Raw genomic sequence first — 27,910 nt, 5'->3', positions numbered from 1 at the left:
TATTCGTTTTATATGATGGAAAAACTCTGGCATATTTATTGTATTTTATGCTTCGGGCGTTGACTTCTATGGCCCTGCCTATTCGATCTGGTGGAGCAACACCCTACAGTGATGCCTAGGTTGCCCGGAACGTAGATATGATCATAACCTTCATACAGGTTGCAAATATACATTATATACGATGGAAAAGCTGTTGTATTCATATCGTAGTTTATGCTTCTGGCGTTGACATCTAAGGCCCTAACTCGTCGATCTGGTGGATCAACGCCTCCGAGTTAAGTCTAGGATGCTCGAAACGTCGAAATGATCACCACTTTCGCACTGGATGCAACTAGTCATGCTATACGATGGAAAAGCTGTTGTATTTATATTGTATTTTATGCTTCTGGCGTTGACTTCTTGGGCCCTAACTATTCGATCTGGTGGAGCAACGCCCTAGAGGGAAGCCTAGGTTGCCCGGAACGTAGAAATAACCATAACTTTCACAGTGGTTGCCATTATTCGTTTTATACGATGGAAAAACTCTGGCATATTTATTGTATTTTATGCTTCGGGCGTTGACTTCTATGGCCCTGCCTATTCGATCTGGTGGAGCAACACCCTACAGTGATGCCTAGGTTGCCCGGAACGTAGATATGATCATAACCTTCATACAGGTTGCAATTATTCGTTTTATACGATGTAAAGGCTGTTGCATTTTTATTGTATTTTATGCTGCTGGCGTTGACTTCTAAGGCCGTAGCGATTAGCTGTGGTGGAGCAACGGCCTAGAGTGACGCCTGGGTTGCCCGGAACGTAGAAATGACCATTACTTTCACAGTGTTTGCAATTATTCATTTTATACGACGGAAAAACTGTTGTACTTATATTGCATTTTATTCTTCTGGCGTTGACTTCTTAGGCCCTAACTATTCGACATGGTGGAACAACGCCCCAGGGTGAAGCCTATGTTGCCCGGAACGTAGACATGACCATTACTTTCACACTGTTTGCTAATATACGTTATATACGATGGAAAGGCTCTTGTATTTATATTGTATTTTATCCTACTGGCCGTGACTTCTTAGGCCCTAACTATTTGATGTGGTGGGTCACCTCCCTAGAGTGAAGCCTAGGTTGCCCGGAACGTAGAGCATACCATTACCATCACACTGGGTGCAATTATTCCTGTGATACAATGGAAAAACTGTTGCATCTTTATTGTGTTTTATGCGTCTGGTGTTGACTTCTTAGGCCCTAACTATTCGATCTGGTGGAGCAACACCCTACAGTGATGCCTAGGTTGCCCGGAACGTAGATATGATCATAACCTTCATACAGGTTGCAAATATACATTATATACGATGGAAAAGCTGTTGTATTCATATCGTAGTTTATGCTTCTGGCGTTGACATCTAAGGCCCTAACTCGTCGATCTGGTGGATCAACGCCTCCGAGTTAAGTCTAGGATGCTCGAAACGTCGAAATGATCACTACTTTCGCACTGGATACAACTAGTCATGCTATACGATGGAAAAGCTGTTGTATTTATATTGTATTTTATGCTTCTGGCGTTGACTTCTTGGGCCCTAACTATTCGATCTGGTGGAGCAACGCCCTAGAGGGAAGCCTAGGTTGCCCGGAACGTAGAAATAACCATAACTTTCACAGTGGTTGCCATTATTCGTTTTATACGATGGAAAAACTCTGGCATATTTATTGTATTTTATGCTTCGGGCGTTGACTTCTATGGCCCTGCCTATTCGATCTGGTGGAGCAACACCCTACAGTGATGCCTAGGTTGCCCGGAACGTAGATATGATCATAACCTTCATACAGGTTGCAATTATTCGTTTTATACGATGTAAAGGCTGTTGCATTTTTATTGTATTTTATGCTGCTGGCGTTGACTTCTAAGGCCGTAGCGATTAGCTGTGGTGGAGCAACGGCCTAGAGTGACGCCTGGGTTGCCCGGAACGTAGAAATGACCATTACTTTCACAGTGTTTGCAATTATTCATTTTATACGACGGAAAAACTGTTGTACTTATATTGCATTTTATTCTTCTGGCGTTGACTTCTTAGGCCCTAACTATTCGACATGGTGGAACAACGCCCCAGGGTGAAGCCTATGTTGCCCGGAACGTAGAAATGACCATTACTTTCACACTGTTTGCTAATATACGTTATATACGATGGAAAGGCTCTTGTATTTATATTGTATTTTATCCTACTGGCCGTGACTTCTTAGGCCCTAACTATTTGATGTGGTGGGTCACCTCCCTAGAGTGAAGCCTAGGTTGCCCGGAACGTAGAGCATACCATTACCATCACACTGGGTGCAATTATTCCTGTGATACAATGGAAAAACTGTTGCATCTTTATTGTATTTTATGCGTCTGGTGTTGACTTCTTAGGCCCTAACTATTCGATCTGGTGGAGCAACACCCTACAGTGAAGCCTAGGTTGCCCGGAACGTAGAAACGACCATTACTTTCACACTGTTTGCAAATATACATTATATACGATGGAAAAGCTGTTGTATTTATATCGTAGTTTATGCTTCTGGCGTTGACATCTAAGGCCCTAACTCGTCGATATGGTGGATCAACGCCTCCGAGTTAAGTCTAGGATGCTCGAAACGTCGAAATGATCACTACTTTCGCACTGGATGCAACTAGTCATGCTATACGATGGAAAAGCTGTTGTATTTATATTGTATTTTATGCTTCTGGCGTTGACTTCTTGGGCCCTAACGATTCGATCTGGTGGAGCAACGCCCTAGAGTGAAGCCTAGGTTGCCCGGAACGTAGAAATGACCATAACTTTCACAGTGGTTGCCATTATTCGTTTTATGCGATGGAAAAGCTATTGTATTTATGTCGTATTTCATGCTACTGGCGTTGACTTCTTAGGCCCTAACTATTCGATCTGGTGGAACAACGCCCTAGTGTGAAGCCTAGCTTGCCCGGAACGTAGAAATGACCACTACCATCACAGTTGATGTAATTATTCCTGTTATACGATGGAAAAGCTGTTGTATTTATATTGTATTTTATGCTTCTGGCGTTTACTTCTAAGGCCCTAACTATTCCATCTGGTGGAGCAATGCCCAAGAGTGAAGCCTAGGTTGTCCGGAACGTGGAAATGACCATAACTTTCACACTGGTTGCAATTATTAGTTTTATACGATGGAAAAGCTGTTGTACTTATATCGTATTTTATGATTCTGGCGTTGACTTCTTAGGCCCTAACTATTCCATCTTGTGGAACAACGCGCTAGGGTGAAGCCTAGGTTGCCCGGAACGTAGAAATGACCCCAACTTTCTCACTGGTAGCAATTATTCGTTTTATACAATGGAAAAACTGTTCTATTTATTTTGTATTTTATGCTTCGGGCGTTGACTTCTAAGGCCCTAACTATTCGATCTGGTGGAGCAACGCCCTAGACTGTAACCCAGGTTGCCTGGAACGTAGAAATTACAATTACTTTCACACTGGTTGCAATTATTCCTGTTATACGATGGAAAAACTGTTGTATTTTCATTGTATTTTCTGCTTTTGGCGTTGACTTCCAAGGCCGTAGCTATTCGATGTGGTGGAGCAACGCCATAGAGTGAAACCTAGGTTGCCCGGAAAGTAGAAATGGCCATTACTTTCACAGTCTTTGCACTTATTCGTTTTATACGATGGAAAAACTTTTGTATTTAAATTGTATTTTATGCTTCTGGCGTTGAACTCTAAGTTCCTAGCTATTCGATCTGGTGGAGCAACGTCCTAGAGAGTAGCCTAGGTTGCCCGAAACGTCGAAATGACCATTACCTTCACACTGGTTGCCATTATTCCTGCTATATAATGGAAAAACTGTTGTACCTTTATTGTATTTTACGCTTCGGGCATTGACTTCTAAGGCCCTAACTATTCGATCTGGTGGAGCAACGCCCTAGGGTGAAGCCTAGGTTGCCCGGAACGTTGAAAAGACCATTGCTTTCACAGTGTTTGCTAATATACATTATATACCATGGAAAGGCTGTTGTATGTTTATTGTATTTTATGCTTCGGGCGTTGACTTCTATGGCCCTACCTATTCGATATGGTGGAGCAACACCCAACAGTGATGCCTAGGTTGCCCGGAACGTAGATATGATCATAACCTTCACACAGGTTGCAATTATTCGTTTTATACGATGTAAAGACTGTTGCATTTTTATTGTATTTTATGCTTCTGGCGTTGACTTCTAAGGCCGTAGCGATTAGCTGTGGTGGTGCAACGCCATAGAGTGACGCCTGGGTTGCCCGGAACGTAGAAATGACCATTACTTTCACAATGGTTGCAATTATTCCTGTTATACGATGGAAAAACTGTTGTATTTATATTGTATTTTATGCTCCTGGTGTTGACTTCTTAGGCCCTAACTATTCGTTCTGATGGATCAACGCCCTAGAGTGAAGCCTAGGTTGCCCGGAACGTAGAGATGACCATTACTTTCACACTGTTTGCTAATATACATTATATACGATGGAACGGCTGTTGTATGTTTATTGTATTTTATGCTTCGGTCGTTGACTTCTTAGGCCCTAACTATTCGATCTGGTGGAGCAACGCCCTAGAGTGAAGCCTAGGTTGCCCAGAACGTAGAAATGACCATAACACTGGTTGCAATTATTCAATTTATACGATGGAAAAACTGTTGTATTAAATTGTATTTTATGCTTCTGGCGTTGACTTGTAAGGCCGTAGCTATTCGATGTGGTGGAGCAACGCCCTAGAGTGAAGCCTTGGTTGCCCGGAACATAGAAACGACCATTACTTTTACACTGGTTGCAATTATTGCTGTTACACGGTGAAATACCGTAGTATTTATATTGTATTTTATGCTTCTGGCGTTGACTTCTAAATCCGTAGCTATTCGATATGGTGGAGCAACGCCCTAGAGTGAAGCCTGGGTTGCCCGGAACGTAGCAATATCCATTACCTTCACACTGGTTGCAATTATTCGTTTTACACGATGGAAAAGCTGTTGTATTTATATTGTATTTTATGCTTCTGGCGTTGACTTCTTATGCCCTAACCATTCGATCTGGTGGAGCAACGGCCTAGAGTGAAGCCTAGGTTGCCCGGAACGTAGAAAAGACCATTACTTTCACAATGTTTGCAATTATTCATTATATACGATGGAAAAACTGTTGTACTTATATTGTATTTTACTTTTCTGGCGTTGATTTCTAAGTCCCTAGCTATTCGATCTGGTGGAGCAACGCCCTAGAGTGAAGCCTAGGTTGCCCGGAACGTAGAAATGACCATTACTTTCACACTGTTTGCTAATATACGTTATATACGATGGAAAGCCTCTTGTATTTATATTGTATTTTATCCTACTGGCCATGACTTCTTAGGCCCTAACTATTTGATGTGGTGGGGCACCTCCCTAGAGTGATGCCTAGGTTGCCCGGAACGTAGAGCATACCATTACCATCACACTGGGTGCAATTATTCCTGTTATACAATGGAAAAACTGTTGCATCTTTATTGTATTTTATGCTTCTGGTGTTGACTTCTTAGGCCCTAACTATTCGATCTGGTGGAGCAACACCCTACAGTGAAGCCTAGGTTGCCCGGAACGTAGAAACGACCATTACTTTCACACTGTTTGCAAATATACATTATATACGATGGAAAAGCTGTTGTATTTATATCGTAGTTTATGCTTCTGGCGTTGACATCTAAGGCCCTAACTCGTCGATCTGGTGGATCAACGCCTCCGAGTTAAGTCTAGGATGCTCGAAACGTCGAAATGATCACTACTTTCGCACTGGATGCAACTAGTCATGCTATACGATGGAAAAGCTGTTGTATTTATATTGTATTTTATGCTTCTGGCGTTGACTTCTTGGGCCCTAACTATTCGATCTGGTGGAGCAACGCCCTAGAGTGAAGCCTAGGTTGCCCGGAACGTAGAAATGACCGTAACTTTCACAGTGGTTGCCATTATTCGTTTTATACGATGGAAAAGCTATTGTATTTATGTCGTATTTCATGCTACTGGCGTTGACTTCTTAGGCCCTAACTATTCGATCTGGTGGAACAACGCCCTAGGGTGAAGCCTAGCTTGCCCGGAACGTAGAAATGACCACAACTTTCACACTGGTAGCAATTACTCGTTTTATACATGGAAAGACTGCTATATTTATATTGTATTTTATGCTTCTGGCGCTGACTTCTTAGGCCCTAACTATTCGATCTGGTGGAACAACGCCCTAGAGTGAAGCCTAGGTTGCCCGGAACGTAGACATGACCTTTACCTTCACGCTTGTTGCAACTATTCCTGTTATACGATGAAAAAACTGTTGTATTTTTATTGTATTTTATGCTTTAGGCGTTGACTTCCAAGGCCGGAGCTATTCCATGTGGTGGATTTACGCCCTAGAGTGAAGCCTAGGTTGCCCGGAACGTAGAAATAACCATTACTTTCACACTGTTTGCAAATATACATTATATACGATGGAAAAGCTGTTGTATTTATATTGTATTTTATGCTTCTGGCGTTTACTTCTAAGGCCCTAACTATTCCATCTGGTGGAGCAATGCCCAAGAGTGAAGCCTAGGTTGTCCGGAACGTGGAAATGACCATAACTTTCACACTGGTTGCAATTATTAGTTTTATACGATGGAAAAGCTGTTGTACTTATATCGTATTTTATGATTCTGGCGTTGACTTCTTAGGCCCTAACTATTCCATCTGGTGGAACAACGCGCTAGGGTGAAGCCTAGGTTGCCCGGAACGTAGAAATGGCCATTACTTTCACAGTGTTTGCACTTATTCGTTTTATACGATGGAAAAACTTTTGTATTTAAATTGTATTTTATGCTTCTGGCGTTGAACTCTAAGTTCCTAGCTATTCGATCTGGTGGAGCAACGTCCTAGAGAGTAGCCTAGGTTGCCCGAAACGTAGAAATGACCATTACCTTCACACTGGTTGCAATTATTCCTGCTATATAATGGAAAAACTGTTGTACCTTTATTGTATTTTACGCTTCGGGCATTGACTTCTAAGGCCCTAACTATTCGATCTGGTGGAGCAACGCCCTAGGGTGAAGCCTAGGTTGCCCGGAACGTAGAAAAGACCATTACCTTCACACTGTTTGCTAATATACATTATATACCATGGAGAGGCTGTTGTATGTTTATTGTATTTTATGCTTCGGGCGTTGACTTCTATGGCCCTACCTATTCGATATGGTGGAGCAACACCCAACAGTGATGCCTAGGTTGCCCGGAACGTAGATATGATCATAACCTTCACACAGGTTGCAATTATTCATTTTATACGATGTAAAGACTGTTGCATTTTTATTGTATTTTATGCTTCTGGCGTTGACTTCTAAGGCCGTAGCGATTAGCTGTGGTGGAGCAACGCCATAGAGTGACGCCTGGGTTGCCCGGAACGTAGAAATGACCATTACTTTCACAATGGTTGCAATTATTCCTGTTATACGATGGAAAAACTGTTGTATTTATATTGTATTTTATGCTCCTGGTGTTGACTTCTTAGGCCCTAACTATTCGTTCTGATGGATCAACGCCCTAGAGTGAAGCCTAGGTTGCCCGGAACGTAGAGATGACCATTACTTTCACACTGTTTGCAATTATTCCTTTTATACGATGGAAAAGCTGTTGTATTTAAATCGTACTATATGCTTCTGGCGTTGAATTCTTAGGCCCTAACTATTCGATCTGGTGGAGCAACGCCCTAGAGTGAAACGTAGGTTGCCCGGAACGTAGAAATGACCATTACTTTCACAATGTCTGCAATTATTCATTTTATACGATGAAAAAACTGTTGTACTTATATTGTATTTTATCCTTCTGGCGTTGAATTCTAAGTCCCTAGCTATTCGAGCTGGTGGAGCAACGCCCTAGGGTGAAGCCTAGATTGCCCGGAACGTTGAAATCACCATTACGTTCACGCTTGTTGCAATTATTCCTGTTATACGATGAAAAGACTGTTGTATTTTTATTGTATTTTATGCTTCAGGCGTTGACTTCTAAGTCCGTAGCTATTCGAGATAGTGGAGCAACGCCTCAGAGTTAAGTCTAGGATGCGCGAAACGTCGAAATGATCATTACTTTCGCACTGGTTGAAATTAGTCATTCTATACGATGGAAAAACTGTTGCATTTTTATTGTATTTTCAGCTTCTGGCTTTGACTTCTAAGGTCGTAGCTATTCGATCTGGTGGAGCAACGCCCTAGAGTGAAACGTAGGTTGCCCGGAACGTAGAAATGACCATTACTTTCACAATGTCTGCAATTATTCATTTTATACGATGAAAAAACTGTTGTACTTATATTGTATTTTATCCTTCTGGCGTTGAATTCTAAGTCCCTAGCTATTCGAGCTGGTGGAGCAACGCCCTAGAGTGAAGCCTAGATTGCCCGGAACGTTGAAATCACCATTACGTTCACGCTTGTTGCAATTATTCCTGTTATACGATGAAAAAACAGTTGTATTTTTATTGTATTTTATGCTTCAGGCGTTGACTCCTAAGTCCGTAGCTATTCGAGATAGTGGAGCAACGCCTCAGAGTTAAGTTTAGGATGGCCGATACGTCGAAATGATCATTACTTTCGCACTGGTTGCAATTAGTCATGCTATACGATGGAAAAACTGTTGCATTTATTTTGTATTTTCTGCTTTAGGCGTTGACTTCTAAGTCCGTAGCTATTCGAGATAGTGGAGCAACGCCTCAGAGTTAAGTCTAGGATGCCCGAAACGTCGAAATGATCATTACTTTCGCACTGGTTGAAATTAGTCATTCTATACGATGGAAAGACTGTTGCATTTTTATTGTATTTTCAGCTTCTGGCTTTGACTTCTAAGGTCGTAGCTATTCGATCTGGTGGAGCAACGCCCTAGAGTGAAGCGTAGGTTGCCCGGAACGTAGAACATACCATCACCTTCACACTGGTTGCAATTATTCCTGTTATACGATGGTAAAACTGTTGCATTTTTATTGTATTTTATGCTTTTGGCGATGAATTCTAAGACCCTAGCTATTCGATCTGGTGGAGCAACGCCATAGAGTGAAGCCTAGGTTGCTCGGAATGTAGAAATGGCCATTACTTTCACACTGGATGCAATTATTCGTTTTATACGATGGAAAAACTGTTGTATTTATATTGTATTTCATGCTTCGGGCGTTGACTTCAAAGGCCCTAACTATCGATCTGGTGGAGCAACGTCCTAGAGTGAAGCCTAGGTTGCCGGAACGTAGAAATGGCCATTACTTTCACACTGGATGCAATTATTCGTTTTATACGATGGAAAAACTGTTGTATTTATATTGTATTTTATGCCCCTGGCGTTGACTTCTTAGGGCCTAACAATTCGATCTGGTGGAACAACGCCATAGGGTGAAGCCTAGGTACCCCGGAACGTAGAAATGACCATAACTTTCACACTGGTTGCAATTATTCGTTTTATACGATGGAAAAACTGTTGTATTTATATTGTATTTTATGCTTCTGGCTTTGACTTCTAAAGCCCTGACTATTCGATCTGGTGGAGCAACGCCCTAGAGTCAAGCCTAAGTTGCCCGGAACGTAGAAATGAACGTTACTTTCACACTGTTTGCAATTATTCAATTTATACGCCGGAAAAGCTGCTGTATTTATATTGTATTTTATGCTACTGACGTTGGCTTCTAAGGCCGTAGTTATTCGATGTGGTGGAGCAACGCCCTAGAGCGGAGCCTAGGTTGCACGGAATGTAGAAATGACCATTACTTTCACACTGTTTGCAATTATTCATTTTATACGATGGAAAAGTTGTTGTATTTATATTGTATTTTATGCCCCTGGCGTTGACTTCTTAGGGCCTAACAATTCGATCTGGTGGAACAACGCCATAGAGTGAAGCCTAGGTTGCCCGGAACGTAGAAATGACCATTACTTTCACACTGTTTGCAATTATTCATTTTATACGATGGAAAAGTTGTTGTATTTATATTGTATTCTATGCTTCTGGCGTTGACTTCTAACTCCGTAACTATTCGGTCTCGTGGAACAACTCCCTATATAGAAGCCTAGGTAGCCCGGAACGTAGTAATGACCATAACCTTCACGCTGGCTGCAATTACTCCTGTTATACGATTGTAAATCTGTTGTATCTTTATTGTATTTTATGCTTCGGGCGTTGACTTCTAAGGCCCTAACTATTCGATCTGGTGGAGCAACGCCCTAGAGTGGAGCCTAGGTTGCACGGAAGGTAGAAGTGACCATTACTTTCAGGCTGCTTGCAATTATTCCCGTTATACGATGAAAAACTGTTGCACTTTTATTGCATTTTATGCTTCTGGCGTTGACTTCTAAGTCCCTAGGTATTCGATCTGGTGGAGCAACGCCCTAGAGTGAAGCCTAGGTTGCCCGGAACGTAGAAATGGCCATTACTTTCACACTGGATGCAATTATTCGTTTTATACGATGGAAAAACTGTTGTACTTATATTGTATTTCATGCTTCGGGCGATGACTTCAAAGGCCCTAACTATTCGATCTGGTGGAACAACGCCATAGAGCGAAGCCTAGGTTGCCCGGAACGTAGAAATGACCATCCCCTTCACACAGGTTGCAATTACTCCTGTTATACGATGGAAAAACAGTTCAATTTTTATTGTATTTTATGCTTCTGGCGTTGACGTCTTCGGCCCTGACTCTTCGATCTGGTGGAGCAACGCCCTAGAGTGGAGCCTATGTTGCACGGAATGTAGAAATGGCAATTACTTTCACACTGTTTGCATTTATTCATTTTATACGATGGAAATGTTGTTGTACTTAAATTGTATTTTATGCTTCTGGCGTTGACTTCTAAGGCGCTAGAAATTCGATGTGGTGGAGCAACGCCCTAGAGTGAAGCCTAGGTTGCCCGGAACGTAGAAATGACCAGTACCTTCAGACTGGTTGCAGGTATTCGTGTTATACGATGGAAAAGCTGTTGTGTTTATATTGTATTTTATGCTCCTGTTGTTGACTTCTAAGTTCCTAAGTATTCGATCTGGTGCATCAACGCCTCAGAGTTATATCTAGGATGCCCGCAACGTAGAAATAGCCGTCACTTTCACACTGGCTGCAATTATTCGTTTTATGCGATGGAAAAGCTGTTGTATTTATATTGTATTTTATGCTTCTGGCGTTGACTTCTAAGTCCCTAGCTATTCGATCTGGTGGAGTAACGCCCTAGAGTGATGCCTAGGTAGCCCGGAACGTAGAAGTGACCATTACTTTCACACTGTTTGCAATTATTCATTTTATACGATGGAAAAGCTGTTGTATTTACATTGTATTTTATGCTTCTGGCGTTGACTACTAAGGCCGTAGCTATTCGATGTGGAGGAGCAACGCCATAGAGTGAAGCCTAGGTTTCCCGTTCGTAGAAATGACCATAACTTTCACACCGGTTGCAATTATTCGTTTTATACGATGGAAAAACCGTTGTATTTTTATTGTAATTTATGCTTCTGGCGTTGACTTCTTAGGCCCTAACTATTCGATCTGGTGGAGCAACGCCCTAGAGTGGAGCCTAGGTTGCACGGAATGTAGAAATGACCATTACTTTCACGCTGATTGCAATGATTCATTTTATAGGATGGAAAAGTTGCTGTATTTATATTGTATTTTATGCTTCTGGCGTTGACTTCTTAGGCCCTAACTATTTGATCTGGTGGAGCACCGCCCTAGAGTGTAGTCTAGGTTGTCCGGAGCGTAGAAAAGACCATTACCTTCACACTGGTTGCAATTATTCGTTTTATACGATGCAAAAACCGTTGTATCTTTATTGTATTTTATGCTTCTGCCGTTGACTTCTTTGGCCCTAACTATTTGATCTGGTGGAGCACGGCCCTAGAGTGTAGCCTGGGTTGCCCGGAACGTAGAAAAGACCACTACTTTCACACTGGATGCAATTATTCGTTTTATACGATGGAAAAACCGTTGTATTTTTATTGTATTTTATGCTTCTGGCGTTGACTTCTTAGGCCCTAACTATTTGATCTGGTGGGGCACCGCCCTAGAGTGTAGCCTGGGTTGCCCGGAACGTAGAAAAGACTATTACCTCCACACTGGTTGCTATTATTCGTTTTATACGATGGAAAGACTGTTGTATTTATATTGTATTTTATGCCTCTGGCGTTGACTTCTTAGGGCCTAACTATTCGATCTGGTGGAGCAACGCCCTAGAGTGGAGCCTAGGTTGCACGGAAGGTAGAAGTGACCATTACTTTCAGGCAGCTTGCAATTATTCCCGTTATACGATGAAAAACTGTTGTACTTTTATTGCATTTTATGCTTCTGGCGTTGACTTCTAAAGCCCTGACAATTCGATCTGGTGGAGCAACGCCCTAGAGTCAAGCCTAAGTTGCCCGGAACGTAGAAATGAACGTTACTTTCACACTGTTTGCAATTATTCAATTTATACGCCGGAAAAGCTGTTGTATTTATATTGTATTTTATGGTTCTGACGTTGGCTTCTAAGGCCGTAGCTGTTCTATGTGGTGGAGCAACGCCCTATTGTGAAGACTAGGTAGCACGGAACGGAGGAATGACCATAACTTTCACACTGGTTGCAATTATTCGTTTTATACGATTGAAAAACTGTTGTTTTTGTTTTGTATTTTATACTTCTGGCGTTGACTTCTAAGGCCCTAACAATTCGATCTGGTGGAACAACGCCATAGAGTGAAGCCTAGGTTGCTCGGTATGTAGAAATGACAATTACTTTCACACTGTTTGCATTTATCCATCTTATACGATGGAAAACTTGTTGTACTTATATTGTATTTTATGCTTCTGGCGTTGACTTCTAACTCCGTAGCTATTCGATGTGGTGGAGCAACGCCCTATAGTAAAGCCTAGGTTGCCTGGAAAATAGAAATGACCATAACTTTCTCACTGTTTGCAATTATTCGTTTTATACGATGCAAAAACTGTTGTATTTATATTGTATTTTATGCCACTGGCGTTGTCTTCTTAGGGCCTAACAATTCGATCTGCTGGAACGACGCCCTGTAGTGAAGCCTAGGTAGCCCGGAACGTAGAAATGACCATGACTTTCACACTGGTTGCAGCTATTCCTGTCATACGATGGAAAAACTGTTGTATCTTTATTGCATTTTATGCTTCTGGCGTTGACTTCTTAGGCCCTAACCGTTCGATCTGGTGGAACAACGACCTCGACTGAAGCCTAGGTTGCCCGGAACGTAGAAAAGACCATTACCTTCACTCTGGTTGCAATTGTTCGTTTTATACGATGGAAAAACCGTTGTATTTTTATTGTAATTTATGCTTCTGGCGTTGACTTCTTAGGCCCTAACTATTCGATCTGGTGGAGCAACGCCCTAGAGTGGAGCCTAGGTTGCACGGAATGTAGAAATGACCATTACTTTCACACTGTTTGCAATTATTCATTTTATACGATGGAAAAGTTGTTGTATTTATATTGTATTCTATGCTTCTGGCGTTGACTTCTAACTCCGTAGCTATTCGGTCTCGTGGAACAACTCCCTATATAGAAGCCTAGGTAGCCCGGAACGTAGTAATGACCATAACCTTCACGCTGGCTGCAATTACTCCTGTTATACGATTGTATATCTGTTGTATCTTTATTGTATTTTATGCTTCGGGCGTTGACTTCTAAGGCCCTAACTATTCGAGCTGGTGGAGCAACGCCCTAGAGTGGAGCCTAGGTTGCACGGAAGGTAGAAGTGGCCATTACTTTCAGGCTGCTTGCAATTATTCCCGTTATACGATGAAAAACTGTTGCACTTTTATTGCATTTTATGCTTCTGGCGTTGACTTCTAAGTCCCTAGGTATTCGATCTGGTGGAGCAACGCCCTAGAGTGAAGCCTAGGTTGCCCGGAACGTAGAAATGGCCATTACTTTCACACTGGATGCAATTATTCGTTTTATACGATGGAAAAACTGTTGTACTTATATTGTATTTCATGCTTCGGGCGATGACTTCAAAGGCCCTAACTATTCGATCTGGTGGAGCATCGTCCTAGAGTGAAGCCTAGGTTGCCCGGAACGTAGAAATGGCCATTACTTTCACACTGGATGCTATTATTCGTTTTATACGATGGAAAAACTTTTGTATTTTTATTGTATTTCATGCTTCGGGCGTTGACTTCAAAGGCCCTAACTATTCGATCTGGTGGAGCAACGTCCTAGAGTGAAGCCTAGGTTGCCCGGAACGTAGAAATGGCCACTACTTTCACACTGGATGCAATTATTCGTTTTATACGATGGAAAAACTGTTGTATTTATATTGTATTTTATGCCCCTGGCGTTGACTTCTTAGGGCCTAACAATTCGATCTGGTGGATCAACGCCATAGAGTGAAGCCTAGGTTGCCCGGAACGTAGAAATGACAATTACTTTCACACTGTATGCATTTATTCATTTTATACGATGGAATAGTTGTTGTACTTATATTGTATTTTATGCTTCTGGCGTTGACTTCTAACTCCTTAGCTATTCGATGTGGTGGAGCAACGCCCTATAGTGAAGCCTAGGTAGCCCGGAACGTAGAAATGACCATGACTTTCACACTGGTTGCAGTTATTCCTGTCATACGATGGAAAAACTGTTGTATCTTTATTGCATTTTATGCATCTGGCGTTGACTTCTAAGTCCCTAGGTATTCGATCTGGTGGAGCAACGCCCTAGAGTGAAGCCTAGATTGCCCGGAACGTAGAAATGACCATTACCCTCACACTGGTTGCAATTATTCCTGTTATACGACGGAAAAACTGTTGTATTTTTAGTGTATTTTATGCTTCTGGCGTTGACTTCTTAGGCCCTAACTGTTCGATCTGGTGGAACAACGACCTCGACTGAAGCCTAGGTTGCCCGGAATGTAGAAATGACCATTACTTTCACACTGTTTGCAATTATTCATTTTATACGATGGAAAAGTTGTTGTATTTATATTGTATTTTATGCCCCTGGCGTTGACTTCTTTGGGCCTGACAATTCGATCTGGTGGAGCAACACCCTAGAGTGAAGCCTAGGTTGCCCGGAACGTAGAAATGGCCATTACTTTCACATTGGATGCAATTATTCGTTTTACACGATGGAAAAACTGTTGTATATATACTGTATTTTATGCTTCTGGCGTTGACTTCTAAAGCCCTAACTATACGATCTGGTGGGGCAACGCCCTAGAGTCAAGCCTAAGTTGCCCGGAACGTAGAAATGAACGTTACTTTCACACTGTTTGCAATTATTCAATTTATACGCTGGAAAAGCTGTTGTATTTATATTGTATTTTATGCTTCTGACGTTGGCTTCTAAGGCCGTAGCTATTCTATGTGGTGGAGCAACGCCCTATTGTGAAGACTAGGTAGCCCGGAACGTAGGAATGACCATAACTTTCACACTGGTTGCAATTATTGGTTTTTACGATGGATAAACTGTTGTATTTATATTGTATTTTATGCTTCTGGCGTTGCCGTCTACGGCCGCGGCTTTTCGATCTGGTGGCGCAACGCCCTAGAGTGAAGCCTAGGTTGCCCGGAACGTAGAAATGACCATCACTTTCACACAGGTTGCAGTTATTCCTGTTATACGATGGAAAAACTGTTGTATCTTTATTGTATTTTATGCTTCGGGCGTCGACTTCAAAGGCCCTAACTATTCGATCTGGTGCAGCAACGTCCTAGAGTGAAGCCTAGGTTGCCCGGAACGTAGAAATGGCCATTACTTTCACACTGGATGCAATTATTCGTTTTATACGATGGAAAAACTGTTGTATTTATATTGTATTTTATGCTTCGGGCGTTGACTTCAAAGGCCCTTACTATTCGATCTGGTGGAGCAACGACCTCGACTGAAGCCTAGGTTGCCCGGAACGTAGAAAAGACCATTACCTTCACTCTGGTTGCAATTGTTCGTTTTATACGATGGAAAAACCGTTGTATTTTTATTGTAATTTATGCTTCTGGCGTTGACTTCTTAGGCCCTAACTATTCGATCTGGTGGAGCAACGCCCTAGAGTGGAGCCTAGGTTGCACGGAATGTAGAAATGACCATTACTTTCACACTGTTTGCAATTATTCATTTTATACGATGGAAAAGTTGTTGTATTTATATTGTATTCTATGCTTCTGGCGTTGACTTCTAACTCCGTAGCTATTCGGTCTCGTGGAACAACTCCCTATATAGAAGCCTAGGTAGCCCGGAACGTAGTAATGACCATAACCTTCACGCTGGCTGCAATTACTCCTGTTATACGATTGTATATCTGTTGTATCTTTATTGTATTTTATGCTTCGGGCGTTGACTTCTAAGGCCCTAACTATTCGATCTGGTGGAGCAACGCCCTAGAGTGGAGCCTAGGTTGCACGGAAGGTAGAAGTGGCCATTACTTTCAGGCTGCTTGCAATTATTCCCGTTATACGATGAAAAACTGTTGAACTTTTATTGCATTTTATGCTTCTGGCGTTGACTTCTAAGTCCCTAGGTATTCGATCTGGTGGAGCAACGCCCTAGAGTGAAGCCTAGGTTGCCCGGAACGTAGAAATGGCCATTACTTTCACACTGGATGCAATTATTCGTTTTATACGATGGAAAAACTGTTGTACTTATATTGTATTTCATGCTTCGGGCGATGACTTCAAAGGCCCTAACTATTCGATCTGGTGGAGCATCGTCCTAGAGTGAAGCCTAGGTTGCCCGGAACGTAGAAATGGCCATTACTTTCACACTGGATGCTATTATTCGTTTTATACGATGGAAAAACTTTTGTATTTTTATTGTATTTCATGCTTCGGGCGTTGACTTCAAAGGCCCTAACTATTCGATCTGGTGGAGCAACGTCCTAGAGTGAAGCCTAGGTTGCCCGGAACGTAGAAATGGCCACTACTTTCACACTGGATGCAATTATTCGTTTTATACGATGGAAAAACTGTTGTATTTATATTGTATTTTATGCCCCTGGCGTTGACTTCTTAGGGCCTAACAATTCGATCTGGTGGATCAACGCCATAGAGTGAAGCCTAGGTTGCCCGGAACGTAGAAATGACAATTACTTTCACACTGTATGCATTTATTCATTTTATACGATGGAATAGTTGTTGTACTTATATTGTATTTTATGCTTCTGGCGTTGACTTCTAACTCCTTAGCTATTCGATGTGGTGGAGCAACGCCCTATAGTGAAGCCTAGGTAGCCCGGAACGTAGAAATGACCATGACTTTCACACTGGTTGCAGTTATTCCTGTCATACGATGGAAAAACTGTTGTATCTTTATTGCATTTTATGCTTCTGGCGTTGACTTCTAAGTCCCTAGGTATTCGATCTGGTGGAGCAACGCCCTAGAGTGAAGCCTAGATTGCCCGGAACGTAGAAATGACCATTACCCTCACACTGGTTGCAATTATTCCTGTTATACGACGGAAAAACTGTTGTATTTTTAGTGTATTTTATGCTTCTGGCGTTGACTTCTTAGGCCCTAACTGTTCGATCTGGTGGAACAACGACCTCGACTGAAGCCTAGGTTGCCCGGAATGTAGAAATAACCATTACTTTCACACTGTTTGCAATTATTCATTTTATACGATGGAAAAGTTGTTGTATTTATATTGTATTTTATGCCCCTGGCGTTGACTTCTTTGGGCCTGACAATTCGATCTGGTGGAGCAACACCCTAGAGTGAAGCCTAGGTTGCCCGGAACGTAGAAATGGCCATTACTTTCACATTGGATGCAATTATTCGTTTTACACGATGGAAAAACTGTTGTATATATACTGTATTTTATGCTTCTGGCGTTGACTTCTAAAGCCCTAACTATACGATCTGGTGGGGCAACGCCCTAGAGTCAAGCCTAAGTTGCCCGGAACGTAGAAATGAACGTTACTTTCACACTGTTTGCAATTATTCAATTTATACGCTGGAAAAGCTGTTGTATTTATATTGTATTTTATGCTTCTGACGTTGGCTTCTAAGGCCGTAGCTATTCTATGTGGTGGAGCAACGCCCTATTGTGAAGACTAGGTAGCCCGGAACGTAGGAATGACCATAACTTTCACACTGGTTGCAATTAGTGGTTTTTACGATGGAAAAACTGTTGTATTTATATTGTATTTTATGCTTCTGGCGTTGCCGTCTACGGCCGCGGCTTTTCGATCTGGTGGCGCAACGCCCTAGAGTGAAGCCTAGGTTGCCCGGAACGTAGAAATGACCATCACTTTCACACAGGTTGCAGTTATTCCTGTTATACGATGGAAAAACTGTTGTATCTTTATTGTATTTTATGCTTCGGGCGTCGACTTCAAAGGCCCTAACTATTCGATCTGGTGCAGCAACGTCCTAGAGTGAAGCCTAGGTTGCCCGGAACGTAGAAATGGCCATTACTTTCACACTGGATGCAATTATTCGTTTTATACGATGGAAAAACTGTTGTATTTATATTGTATTTTATGCTTCGGGCGTTGACTTCAAAGGCCCTTACTATTCGATCTGGTGGAGCAACGTCCTAGAGTGAAGCCTAGGTTGCCCGGAACGTAGAAATGGCCATTACTTTCACACTGGATGCAATTACTCGTTTTATGCGATGGAAAAACTGTTGTATTTATATTGTATTTTATGTTTAGGGCGTTGACTTCTAAGTCCCTAACTATTCGATCTGGTGGAGCAACGGCCTAGAGTGAAGCCTAGGTTGCCCGGAACGTAGAAATGGCCATTACCTTCACGCTGGTTGCAATTATTCATTACATACGATTGAAAGGTTGTTGTATTTATATTGTTTTTTATGCTTCTGGCGTTCACTTCTAACTCCGTCGCTATTCGATGTGGTGGAGGAACGGCCTATAGTGAAGCCTAGGTTGCCTGGAAAATAGAAATGACCATAACTTTCACACTGTTTGCAATTATTCGTTTTATACGATGGAAAAACTGATGTATTTGTTTTGTATTTTATATTTCTGGCGTTGACTTCAAAGGCCCTAACAATTCGATCTGGTGGCGCAACGCCATAGAGTGAAGCCTATGTTGCCCGGAACGTAGAAATGACCATCCCTTTCACACTGGTTGACATTACTCCTGTTATACGATGGGAAAACTGTTGAATCTTTATTGTATTTTATGCTTCAGGCGTTGACCTCTAAGGCCCTAACTATTCGATCTGTTGGAGCAACGCACTAGAGTGACGCCTAGGTTGCCCGGAATGTAGAAATGGCCATTACTTTCACACTGGATGCAATTATTCGTTTTATACGGTGGAAAAACTGTTGTATTTATATTGTATTTTATGCCCCTGGCGTTGACTTCTTAGGGCCTAACAATTCGATCTGGTGGAACAACGCCATAGAGTGAAGCCTAGGTTGCCCGGAACGTAGAAATGACCATCACTTTCACACTGGTTGCAGTTGCTCCTGCTATACGATGGAAAAGCTGTTGTATCTTTATTGTATTTTATGCTTCGGGCGTCGACTTCAAAGGCCCTAACTATTCGGCCTGGTGGAGCAACGTCCTAGAGTGAAGCCTAGGTTGCCCGGGACGTAGAAAGGGCCATTGCTTTCACACTGGATGCAATTATTCGTTTTATACGATGCAAAAACTGTTGTATTTATATTGTATTTTATGCTTCGGGCGTTGACTTCTAAGTCCCTAACTATTCGATCTGGTGGAGCACCGCCCTAGAGTGTAGCCTAGATTGCCCTGCACGTAGAAATGACCATTACCTTCACACTGGTTGCAATTATTCCTGTTATACGTCGGAAAAACTGTTGTATTTATATTGTATTTTATGCCTCTGGCGTTGACTTCTTAGGGCCTAACTATTTCATCAGGTGGAGCACCGCGCTAGAGTATAGCCTAGGTTGCCCGGCACGTAGAAAAGACCATCACTTTCACACAGGTTGCAGTTATTCCTGTTATACGATGGAAAAACTGTTGTATCTTTATTGTATTTTATGCTTCAGGCGTCGACTTCAAAGGCCCTAACTATTCGATCTGGTGCAGCAACGTCCTAGAGTGAAGCCTAGGTTGCCCGGAACGTAGAAATGGCCATTACTTTCACACTGGATGCAATTATTCGTTTTATACGATGGAAAAACTGTTGCATTTATATTGTATTTTATGCTTCGGGCGTTGACTTCAAAGGCCCTAACTATTCGATCTGGTGGAGCAACGTCCTAGAGTGAAGCCTAGGTTTCCCGGAACGTAGAAATGGCCATTACTTTCACACTGGATGCAATTACTCGTTTTATGCGATGGAAAAACTGTTGTATTTATATTGTATTTTATGTTTAGGGCGTTGACTTCTAAGTCCCTAACTTTTCGATCTGGTGGAGCAACGACCTAGAGTGAAGCCTAGGTTGCCCGGAACGTAGAAATGGCCATTACCTTCACGCTGGTTGCAATTATTCATTACATACGATGGAAAGGTTGTTGTATTTATATTGTTTTTTATGCTTCTGGCGTTCACTTCTAACTCCGTAGCTATTCGATGTGGTGGAGGAACGGCCTCTAGTGAAGCCTAGGTTGCCTGGAAAATAGAAATGACCATAACTTTCACACTGTTTGCAATTATTCGTTTTATACGATGGAAAAACTGATGTATTTGTTTTGTATTTTATATTTCTGGCGTTGACTTCAAAGGCCCTAACAATTCGATCTGGTGGCGCAACGCCATAGATTGAAGCCTAGGTTGCCCGGAACGTAGAAAAGACCATTACATTCACACTGGTTGCAATTATTCGTTTTATACGATGGAAAAACTGTTGTATTTATATTGCATTTTATGCTTCTGGCTTTGACTTCTTAGGCCCTATATATTCGATCTGGTGGACCAACGCCCTAGAGTGAAGCCTAGGTTGCACGGAACGTAGAAATGACTATAACTTTAACACTGGTTGCAATAATTCGTTTTATACGATGGAAAAACTGTTGAATTTATTTTGTATTTTATGCTTCTCGCGTTGACTTCTAAGGCCCTAAGTCTTCGATCTGGTGCAGCAACGCCTCAGAGTTAAGTCTAGGATGCCCGAAACGTCGAAATGATCATTACTTTCACACTGGTTGTTATTATCCGTTTTACATCATGGAAAAACTGTTGTATTTATATTGTATTTTATGCTTCTGGCGTTGACTTCTAAGGCCCTACCCATTCGATCTGGTCGAGCAACGCCCTAGAGTGAAGCCTACGTTGCACGGAACGTAGAAATGACCATAAGTTTCACACTGGTTGCAATAATTCGTTTTATACAAAGGAAAAACTGTTCTATTTATTTTGTATTTTATGCCTCGGGCGTTGACTTCTGAGGCCCTAACTATTCGATCTGGTGGACCAACGCCCTAGAGTGAAGCCTAGGTTGCACGGAACGTAGAAATGACCATTATCTTCACACTGTATGCAATTATTCCTGTTATACGGTGGAAAAACTGTTGTATTTTTATTGTATTTTATGCTTCGGGTATTGACTTCTAAGCCCCTAACTATTCGATATGGTGGAGCCACATCCTTGGGTGAAGTCTAGGTTGCCCGGTACGTAGAAATGACCATAACGTTCATACTGGTTGCAATCATTCGTTTTATACAATGGAAAAACTGTTGTATTTATATTGTATTTTATGCTTCTGGCGTTGACTTCTTAGGCCCTATATATTCGATCTGGTGGACCAACGCCCTAGAGTGAAGCCTAGGTTGCACGGAACGCAGAAATGACTATAGCTTTCACACTGGTTGCAATTATTCGTTTTATCCGATGGAAAAACTGTTGCATTTATTTTGTATTTTATGCTTCTGGCGTTGACTTCTAAGGCCCTAAGTCTTCGATCTGGTGCAGCAATGCCTCAGAGTTAAGTCTAGGATGCCCGAAACGTCGAAATGATCATTACTTTCACACTGGTTGTTATTATCCGTTTTACACCATGGAAAAACTGTTGCATTTATATTGTATTTTATGCTTCTGGCGTTGCCTTCTGAGGCCCTAACTATTCGATCTGGCGGAGCAACGCCCTAGAGTGAAGCCTAGGTGGCCCGGACCGTAGAAATGACCATAACTTTCACACTGGTTGCTATTATTCATTTTATACGATGGAAAATCTGTTGTATTTATTTTGTATTTTATGCTTCCAGCGTTGACTTCTTAGGCTCTATCTATTCTTCTGGTGGAGCAACGCCCTAGAGTGAAGCCTAGGCTGCCCGAAACGTAGAAATGTCCATCACTTTCACACTGATTGCAATTATTGATTTTATGCGATGGAAAAGCTGTTGTATTTATATTGTATTTTTTGCTTCTGGCGTTGACTTCTAAGGTCGTACCTATTCGATCAGGTGGACCAACGCCCTAGAGTGAAGCCTAGGTTGCCCGGAACGTAGAAATGACCATCACTTTCACATTGGTTGCAATTATTCCTGTTATACGATGCAAAAACTGTTGGATTTTTATTGTACTTTATGCTTCTGGCGTTGACTTCTAAGGCCCTACCCATTCGATCTGGTCGAGCAACGCCCTAGAGTGAAGCCTAGGTTGCACGGCACGTAGAAATGACCATACGTTTCACACTGGTTGCAATAATTCGTTTTATACAAAGGAAATACTGTTCTATTTATTTTGTATTTTATGCTTCTGGCGTTGTCTTCTAAGGCCCTAACTCTTCGATCTGGTGGAGCAACGCCCTAGAGTGAAGCCTAGGTTGACCGGAGCGTAGAAATGACCATTACATTCACACTGATTGCAATTATTCATTTTACACGATGGAAAAACTGTTGAATTTATTTTGTATTTTATGCTTCTGGCGTTGACTTCTAAGGCCCTAACTATTCGATAAGGTGGAACCACGTCCTAGGGTGAAGCCTAGGTTGCCCGGTACGTAGAAATGAACATAACTTTCACACTGGTTGCAATAATTCGTTTTATACAATGGAAAAACTGTTCTATTTATTTTGTATTTTATGCCTCGGGCGTTGCCTTATGAGGCCCTAACTATTCGATCTGTCGGAGCAACGCCCTAGAGTAAAGCCTAGGTGGCCCGGACCGTAGAAATGACCATAACTTTCACACTGGTTGCCATTATTCGATTTATACGATGGAAAATCTGTTGTATTTATATTGTATTTTATACTTCTAGCGTTGACTTCTTAGGCCCTATCTATTCTTCTGGTTGAGCAACGCTCTAGAGTGAGGCCTAGGATGCCCGAAACGTAGAAATGACCATCACTTTCACACTGGTTGCGATTATACGTTTTATATAATGGAAAATCTGTTGTATTTATATTGCATTTTATGCTTCTGGCGTTGACTTCTTAGGCCCTAACTATTCGATATGGTGGAGCCACGTCCTAGGGTGAAGCCTAGGTGGCCCGAAACGTAGAAATGACCATAACGTTCATACTGGTTGCAATTATACGTTTTATACAATGGAAAAACTGTTGTACTTATATTGTATTTTATGCCTCGGGCGTTGACTTCTGAGGCCCTAACTATTCGATCTGGTGGACCAACGCCCTAGAGTGAAGCCTAGGTTGCACGGAACGTAGAAATGACCATTACCTTCACACTGTTTGCAATTATTCCTGTTATACGGTGGAAAAACTGTTGTATTTTTATTGTATTTTATGCTTCGGGTGTTGACTTCTGAGCCCCTAATTATTCGATATGGTGGAGCCACATCCTTGGGTGAAGTCTAGGTTGCCGGGTACGTAGAAATGACCATAACGTTCATACTGGTTGCAATTATTCGTTTTATACAATAGAAAAGCTGTTGTATTTGTATTGCATTTTATGCTTCTGGCCTTGACTTCTTAGGCCCTATATATTCGATCTGGTGGACCAACGCCCTAGAGTGAAGCCTAGGTTGCACGGAACGTAGAAATGACTATAGCTTTCACACTGGTTGCAATTATTCGTTTTATCCGATGGAAAAACTGTTGCATTTATTTTGTATTTTATGCTTCTGGCGTTGACTTCTAAGGCCCTAAGTCTTCGATCTGGTGCAGGAATGCCTCAGAGTTAAGTCTAGGATGCCCGAAACGTCGAAATGATCATTACTTTCACACTGGTTGTTATTATCCGTTTTACACCATGGAAAAACTGTTGCATTTATATTGTATTTTATGCTTCTGGCGTTGCCTTCTGAGGCCCTAACTATTCGATCTGGCGGAGCAACGCCCTAGAGTGAAGCCTAGGTGGCCCGGACCGTAGAAATGACCATAACTTTCACACTGGTTGCTATTATTCATTTTATACGATGGAAAATCTGTTGTATTTATTTTGTATTTTATGCTTCCAGCGTTGACTTCTTAGGCCCTATCTATTCTTCTGGTGGAGCAACGCCCTAGAGTGAAGCCTAGGCTGCCCGAAACGTAGAAATGTCCATCACTTTCACACTGGCTGCAATTATTCGTTTTATACGATGGAAAGACTGATCTATTTATTTTGTATTTTATGCTTCGGGCGTTGTCTTCTAAGGCCCTAACTCTTCGATCTGGTGGAGCAACGCCCCAGAGTGAAGCCTAGGTTGCCCGGAGCGTAGAAAAGACCATCACTTTCACATTGGTTGCAATTATTCCTGTTATACGATGGAAAAACTGTTGGATTTTTATTGTACTTTATGCTTCTGGCGTTGACTTCTAAGGCCCTACCCAATCGATCTGGTCGAGCAACGCCCTAGAGTGAAGCCTACGTTGCACGGAACGTAGAAATGACCATAAGTTTCACACTGGTTGCAATAATTCGTATTATACAAAGGAAAAACTGTTCTATTTATTTTGTATTTTATGCCTCGAGCGTTGAGTTCTGAGGCCCTAACTATTCGATCTGGTGGACCAACGCCCTAGAGTGAAGCCTAGGATGCCCGGAACGCAGAAATGACCATCACTTTCACACTGGTTGCAATTATTCCTGTTATACGATGGAAAAACTGTTGTATTTTTATTGTATTTTATGCTTCGGGCGTTGACTTCTGAGGCCCTAACTATTCGATCTGGTGGACCAACTCCCTAGAGTGAAGCCTAGGATGCCCGGAACGCAGAAATGACCATCACTTTCACACTGGTTGCAATTATACATTTTATACGATGGAAAATCTGTTGTATTTATATTGTATTTTATGCTTCTAGCGTTGACTTCTTAGGCCCTATCTATTCTTCTGGTGGAGCAACGCCCTAGAGTAAAGCCTAGGTGGCCCGGACCGTAGAAATGACCATAACTTTCACACTGGTTGCCATTATACGATTTATACGATGGAAAATCTGTTGTATTTATATTGTATTTTATACTTCTAGCGTTGACTTCTTAGGCCCTATCTATTCTTCTGGTTGAGCAACGCCCTAGAGTGAAGCCTAGGCAGCCCGAAACGTAGAAATGACCATCACTTTCACACTGGTTGCAATTATTCCTGTTATACGATTGAAAAACTGTTGTATTTTTATTGTATTTTATGCTTCGGGCGTTGACTTCTAAGGCCCTCACTATTCGATATGGTGGAACCACGTCCTAGGGTGAAGCCTAGGTTGCCCGAAACGTAGAAATGACCATCACTTTCACACTGGTTGCGATTATACGTTTTATATAATGGAAAAACTGTTGTACTTATATTGTATTTTATGCTTCTGGCGTTGACTTCTGAGGCCCTAACTATTCGATCTGGTGGACCAACGCCCTAGAGTGAAGCCTAGGTTGCACGGAACGTAGAAATGACTATAGCTTTCACACTGGTTGCAATTATTCGTTTTATCCGATGGAAAAACTGTTGAATTTATTTTGTATTTTATGCTTCTGGCGTTGACTTCTAAGGCCCTAAGTCTTCGATCTGGTGCAGCAATGCCTCAGAGTTAAGTCTAGGATGCCCGAAACGTCGAAATGATCATTACTTTCACACTGGTTGTTATTATCCGCTTTACACCATGGAAAAACTGTTGCATTTATATTGTATTTTATGCTTCTGGCGTTGCCTTCTGAGGCCCTAACTATTCGATCTGGCGGAGCAACGCCCTAGAGTGAAGCCTAGGTGGCCCGGACCGTAGAAATGACCATAACTTTCACACTGGTTGCTATTATTCATTTTATACGATGGAAAATCTGTTGTATTTATTTTGTATTTTATGCTTCCAGCGTTGACTTCTTAGGCCCTATCTATTCTTCTGGTGGAGCAACGCCCTAGAGTGAAGCCTAGGCTGCCCGAAACGTAGAAATGTCCATCACTTTCACACTGGCTGCAATTATTCGTTTTATACGATGGAAAGACTGTTCTATTTATTTTGTATTTTATGCTTCGGGCGTTGTCTTCTAAGGCCCTAACTCTTCGATCTGGTGGAGCAACGCCCCAGAGTGAAGCCTAGGTTGCCCGGAGCGTAGAAAAGACCATCACTTTCACATTGGTTGCAATTATTCCTGTTATACGATGGAAAAACTGTTGGATTTTTATTGTACTTTATGCTTCTGGCGTTGACTTCTAAGGCCCTACCCAATCGATCTGGTCGAGCAACGCCCGAGAGTGAAGCCTAGGTTGCACGGACCGTAGAAATGACCATAAGTTTCACACTGGTTGCAATAATTCGTTTTATACAAAGGAAAAACTGTTCTATTTATTTTGTATTTTATGCCTCGGGCGTAGACTTCTGAGGCCCTGACTATTCGATCTGGTGGACCAACTCCCTAGAGTGAAGCCTAGGATGCCCGGAACGCAGAAATGACCATCACTTTCACACTGGTTGCAATTATACATTTTATACGATGGAAAATCTGTTGTATTTATATTGTATTTTATGCTTGTAGCGTTGACTTCTTAGGCCCTATCTATTCTTCTGGTGGAGCAACGCCCTAGAGTAAAGCCTAGGTGGCCCGGACCGTAGAAATGACCATAACTTTCACACTGGTTGCCATTATCCGATTTATACGATGGAAAATCTGTTGTATTTATATTGTATTTTATACTTCTAGCGTTGACTTCTTAGGCCCTATCTATTCTTCTGGTTGAGCAACGCCCTAGAGTGAAGCCTAGGCTGCCCGAAACGTAGAAATGACCATCACTTTCACACTGGTTGCGATTATACGTTTTATATAATGGAAAGTCTGTTGGATTTATATTGCATTTTATGCTTCTGGCGTTGACTTTTTAGGCCCTAACAATTCGATCTGGTGGAACAACGCCATAGAGTGAAGCCTAGGTTGCCCGGAACGTAGAAATGACAATTACTTTCACACTGTATGCATTTATTCATTTTATACGATGGAAAAGTTGTTGTACTTATATTGTATTTTATGCTTCTGGCGTTGACTTCTAAGGCCCTAAGTCTTCGATCTGGTGCAGCAATGCCTCAGAGTTAAGTCTAGGATGCCCGAAACGTCGAAATGATCATTACTTTCACACTGGTTGTTATTATCCGTTTTACACCATGGAAAAACTGTTGCATTTATATTGTATTTTATGCTTCTGGCGTTGCCTTCTGAGGCCCTAACTATTCGATCTGGCGGAGCAACGCCCTAGAGTGAAGCCTAGGTGGCCCGGACCGTAGAAATGACCATAACTTTCACACTGGTTGCTATTATTCATTTTATACGATGGAAAATCTGTTGTATTTATTTTGTATTTTATGCTTCCAGCGTTGACTTCTTAGGCCCTATCTATTCTTCTGGTGGAGCAACGCCCTAGAGTGAAGCCTAGGCTGCCCGAAACGTAGAAATGTCCATCACTTTCACACTGGCTGCAATTATTCGTTTTATACGATGGAAAGACTGTTCTATTTATTTTGTATTTTATGCTTCGGGCGTTGTCTTCTAAGGCCCTAACTCTTCGATCTGGTGGAGCAACGCCCCAGAGTGAAGCCTAGGTTGCCCGGAGCGTAGAAAAGACCATCACTTTCACATTGGTTGCAATTATTCCTGTTATACGATGGAAAAACTGTTGGATTTTTATTGTACTTTAT

Source organism: Calliopsis andreniformis, unplaced genomic scaffold, assembly GCF_051401765.1.
Source record: "Calliopsis andreniformis isolate RMS-2024a unplaced genomic scaffold, iyCalAndr_principal scaffold0008, whole genome shotgun sequence".
NCBI lineage: Eukaryota > Metazoa > Arthropoda > Insecta > Hymenoptera > Andrenidae > Calliopsis > Calliopsis andreniformis.
Note: the sequence above shows the minus strand (reverse complement) of the source record.